The sequence below is a fragment of the Belonocnema kinseyi genome, chromosome 7 (assembly GCF_010883055.1).
Source record: "Belonocnema kinseyi isolate 2016_QV_RU_SX_M_011 chromosome 7, B_treatae_v1, whole genome shotgun sequence".
Classification (NCBI taxonomy): Eukaryota; Metazoa; Arthropoda; class Insecta; order Hymenoptera; family Cynipidae; genus Belonocnema; species Belonocnema kinseyi.
The window spans coordinates 48,384,004-48,389,083 of record NC_046663.1 but is presented as its reverse complement, the minus strand read 5'-3'; the positions used below and the strand labels follow the sequence as shown (position 1 = coordinate 48,389,083).

Sequence of the window (5,080 nt, the reverse complement as noted above, 5' to 3'; positions counted from 1 at the left end):
CCCCCCTTAGCCTTTGGTACACTCGTTTAGTGTCGAAAACTGAAGGTCAAGTTCGTTAGCCAGCTAATTTGAATAGAAATTCAAAATGTTAGAGCGTTTAACCAATTTTTAAGCCCACTTTTTCCAAGATTGCAAAATTCTATTTACGACTATTCTTCGTACTCAGAATCTTGAATAATTTATCCGGAAGACTTTTTTCGTTGAAACAAAAAAATCAACTGAGCTCGAGAATTTTCAAAAAAAAAAAAACATTTTAAGCTAAATAACGCACGATATGAAAAAAAAACGAAGAAAACCAAGATGTTGCTTTTTGAAAGCCCTACAAGATTATCGCGCGGCTGTTGGTTCTCAAGCTTCGCGCTGGATAATGCATTTACCTCGCGCTTCGCGCTCGATATTGTATTTACCTCGCGATATGTGCTCGATCTTTCTGCATATACTCTTTAAAACTAAAGGTGAAAATATCGACAACAGTAATTTGGTCATTTTGAATTCTCTTTTGTTAAAGCCCCTTCGACTTTAACGAACACATTCTTATCACGCATCTCGTGCTTCGCACTCGAGTTTATCCCTGAAATTTCATATCATTCCCATAAATGTATATTATGCTAATTCGTAACTTGCATTGGCATTCAAACAGATGAAGTTTCATTCTCCCATTTAAAATGAAAAAATGTAACTTGGATTTTCCATTATTTTTCATGCCGTCAAAATTAAATTTTTTATTTATCAAGAAAATTCAAAAAGTTGTCATGATAATCTTCTAGGGCATTTAGAAAGCAAACGTTTTCTTCTCTTGTCATTTTTTCATATCGTGCGTTAATTGGTTTAAAAGATTCATTTTCGTGTACTTTTTGGAATGTTGTAAATGCTATAACTCTAATAATTTTTAATTTTTTGAAAAAATTCATTTGACAAATCGTTCGACTTTTTAAATACTATGAATGACCGTACAGAGAATGCTTCAATTTTGGTGCCAAAAATATTCAAAAGGCGTTCACTTTTTGAATTTTTATCTAAAATAGCAGGCTAACGAAATTGACCTTTAGGTTAGGACACTAAAAGAGTGTACCAAAAGCCAATCTAATAGATGAATTTTTTCAATAGTTATCGTGCTCACAGACAGACAGAAATAAAGACAGACAGATAGACATACTGATAGACACATTCGTAAAAACCTGTTTTCGGGTTCAGGGGGTCTCAAAACGTGGACCTTTTGACAAAATCTAGGGGGGGGGGGGTCAAATTTTATACAAATCTAATACCTTCTCTGATAAGAATGTAAAAATTATTTATTTGTCATGAATAATTTTTTGATACTTCTGTTTTTAGTTTTAATCTTAAAAAAAGCTTTAAAACATAAGAAATTATATTTTTTGAAACACCACACAGGAGACGAAAAAGAAATTAAAAGACTAAAGTTGTGATAAGAATGTGCCCACGCAGCGGGCACATTTTTTTTACTGTTAATGACGTTTTTCATGATTAAAGCCAAAACTACGCATCCTATCAAAAAGTGGTTGATAACAAATTTTTAGACCTTTTTCGAATACACAATTTTTTTGTATTCATCTTTCACCTTATTTTGCACAGTTTGGCCGAAAAATGTCATTTTTGAATTTTTCATTATTTTGTCAAAATTTGAATTTTTGATTTTTCAACAAAATTCCAAAATTTGTTAAACTAATCTTGTAGGGCATTCAAAAAGCAACATTTTTCTTCTCTTGACTTTTTTTATATCGTGGGTTATTTAAAAGAAGTGGTCTCAAAAATATTCAAAATGTGTCCACTTTTTGAATTTTTATCCAAATTGGCTTGCTCACGAACTTGACCTTTAGTTTAAGACACTAAACGAGTGTACCAAAGGGCAATCTGATAGATTAATTTTTTCAAAAGTTATCATGTTCACAAACAGACAGCATACATCCATACACACATGCATGCAGAAAGACGCATTAGTAAAAACCTGTTTTTCGGATTCAGGGGGTCTCAAAACATGGACATTTGACAAAAACTGGGGGGAAGGTAAAAATTTTCACAAATCTAATACCTTCTCTGATGAGAATGTAATAAAAAATTCCAGTTTTACGTCAAACTGTGTAAGATACGGAAAAAGATGAATTCACAAAAATTATGCACTTAAAAAATATCTGCAAATTAAACTTTTTAAATGTCACGCAGTTTTGGTTTTATTTGTTTAAATATTTAAAAAATGAAATTTTTGAACAAACGACACAAGCTACGAAAAAAAAATATAATTAGAAAAAAGTTTTTCACTCAAAAAAGAGCTACAAATTTGTTATCAATTATTTTTTCATGAAACGCGTACATTTGGTTATAATTGTAAAAAAATTAAATTACATTTTTAGATAAATGACACAAGCTATGGAAATAATCAATAGACAAAAGTTGTTTATAAACAACTGTCGGTAAAAGAAATGTACAAATTTGTTCATAATAATTTTTAGATAGGACCAGTTGATTTTATTTTATTCGTAAAAAATAAGTTTAAAAATGAAAAAATAATATGTTTAGCAAAAATACCCGGGAGACGAAACAAAAAATGAGAATATAATACATTGATATAAATGTTTTGAATATAGAGTAGAAAACTTCACATGTTGGACAAAATCGAGTGCGGAGCACGAAAAACGTGATGAAAATGTGTTCGTTAAGGCCGAATGAGCCTTAACAAAAGAGAATTCACAATTACCTAGTTACAATCATCGATATTTTGACCTTACATTTTGAAAAATCTGTGCATATGCGTGGGAAAATACAATGAAGGAGCGCATAGCGCGAGGTGAATATATTTTCGAGCGCGAAGCGTGAGATAAGTATAATACCGAGCGCGAAGCGATTAGAATGTGCCCGCGCGTCTGCTATATTTTTTTATTTGAAGCTGTTCTACAAAATTGAAAATTTCAAACTGAACTTTAAACATTTTTCAATTGAATGGCTAAATATTGTGCAATTTCTAAAAATTGAAATCATAGCAATTTTGTTTGCATTATTTTTTTTTTGCCGTTTGAAGAAAAAGTCTGCAAAATTTAGTATTATGAGAAATGTAAAATCTCAAAAGCGTTGTTGTCGCTTCTCCTCAATGCCGATTGGGTAATTTGAAAAACTCGAAGGAAAGAATGTTGCCAAATTCACATACATAATGGAGCGTTGAGTTTAACTTGATTAATATTTATTCATTAAAAATTTTATTATTATATTTTCAGTTGAAATAAATAATTTTCAACCAAGATAAAGGGAATTATCAACAAAATAGATCAATTTTAAAACATTCTGACGAATGTTTGATAACAAAATTAATTGTCGAGGGAAAGTGTAATAGTTAATATTTCCATAAAAGCGTTTATAATTTCTAATAAAAAACTGTTAAACTAAACAAAAAAATGCAAATTTTCAACATATGAATTAAATTTTTAACCACGAAAGATTTTTCAATTAATAAAGAAAAAGAATCTTATTCAAAACCCAAAAATATTCATTTTGTACAAAAAATTCAATTTTCAACTAAAAAAGACGAGTTTTCAACCAAAGATGTAATTTTCTAGCAAGCATGAACGAGCTACATTTTGATTAAGAAAAAATTAATTTTACATAGAAAAGAAGTATTTAAAAAAAAAATTGGTTCAATTTTTAAAAACAAAAATGAACCTACATGAATTTCTTACTAAAAAATAATCAATTTTCAATTAAATAGATGCATTTTTAACTAAAAAAGATCAATTTTGAACATAAAAGATTAAATGTCTATAACAAAAAATCGTCGTAAGATGAAATATTAAAATATTTAGTCAAAAAATAAGTTTTATTGAAGAAAAAAATCATTTTCTACCGAAAAAGAATAAATTAAAAATAAATTAAAAATAATCCGCCACTGTTAGAGTAAAAAAAGATATATTTTAGTGTCAAAAAGCGTTTGAATCTTCGATGAAGATTTAACGCTCATGTTGAAAAGAACATAAGTTATTTTTCATATTGGAGCCTCAAAAAATTATTTTGAGAGACTCCAAACCAATTAAATTACATTTTTAAAGGAAGAAAATTCCAAAAGAATATTAGAACAATTACAAAACAAAACATTGAACTGAACATTGACATTGGTGCTATAGATCATACTAAATCGATAAATTTTCAATCTTTTCGGAATCTTTTTTATTAAAAAATTTATTATCCTGAGTCTTTTGTTATTTCTTTTTTTATTGTATGTTAATTCTTATTATCAAATCATAATGAAAGAACAATTATATCTGATATTCGTCTACGTTTCAGTACTCATACAGCACCATTATCAAGGTAAGAAACATGTAAGCAGGTAGGAACAGCAACGAAACGACGATGTTCAGTTTTTGATACCTAACAATGAAATGAGGATCAAAAGGTAAATCCTTTACAAACAGACTAGTCCGGGGGCTGGGTATGATCCCGTATGCACTAAGCCGCCAAAGCTGAAAACCCTCTATTCTTATGTATTTTGAGCCCCTGAATCCGAATCCACAACTTAATTTTTCGAAAAATGCGTACAACATTGTTTAAATTGCAATTGTTTAAACAAATTATAAAAACGTCGTTTTTTCGATTCGGACAAATTTTTGTTAGAAAATATGGCTCATTTTAAGAAGAAAAGGTTTCTAGTAAAATTTTCGTAAAATGTATATTTCAAAAGATATAAATTTTTGAAGGTCGGAAATTTGACGTTTTTTATAAACTTTCAGCGTTGATTACTTTTGATCTACTGAACATTTTTGAAAATTTCAAAAGCGTAGGCATTCTTTCAAACTTACTCTACAAATTGACATAGATTTCCATTAGCGCAGCTCTCTGGAAGTTGCTTTTCTTGCGATCAACAATAGGGCTCTCTGAACAATCGAAACAGTACTGTATACGCTTTTCGGATGATATCGAAAATTTTATAATTGCAAATTTGTCTTCATGGATGTAAAGGAATTCACAACAGTTAAGAATATCAACTATTAGTATCGTAATAAATGTAATTACTATAATAATTTATACAATTATTATAATATTTACGAAAATAATCATGACTGTTACTAAAATTATTTTA

General features: G+C 29.1%; 1 protein-coding gene across 2 annotated transcripts in view; it reads right to left on the bottom strand.

Moving 5' to 3' along the window:
* The window catches only part of LOC117175962 (aquaporin AQPcic-like), a 63,663-nt gene that overhangs the window by 530 nt on the left and 58,053 nt on the right, over window positions 1-5,080 (bottom strand). The window lies entirely within an intron of this gene.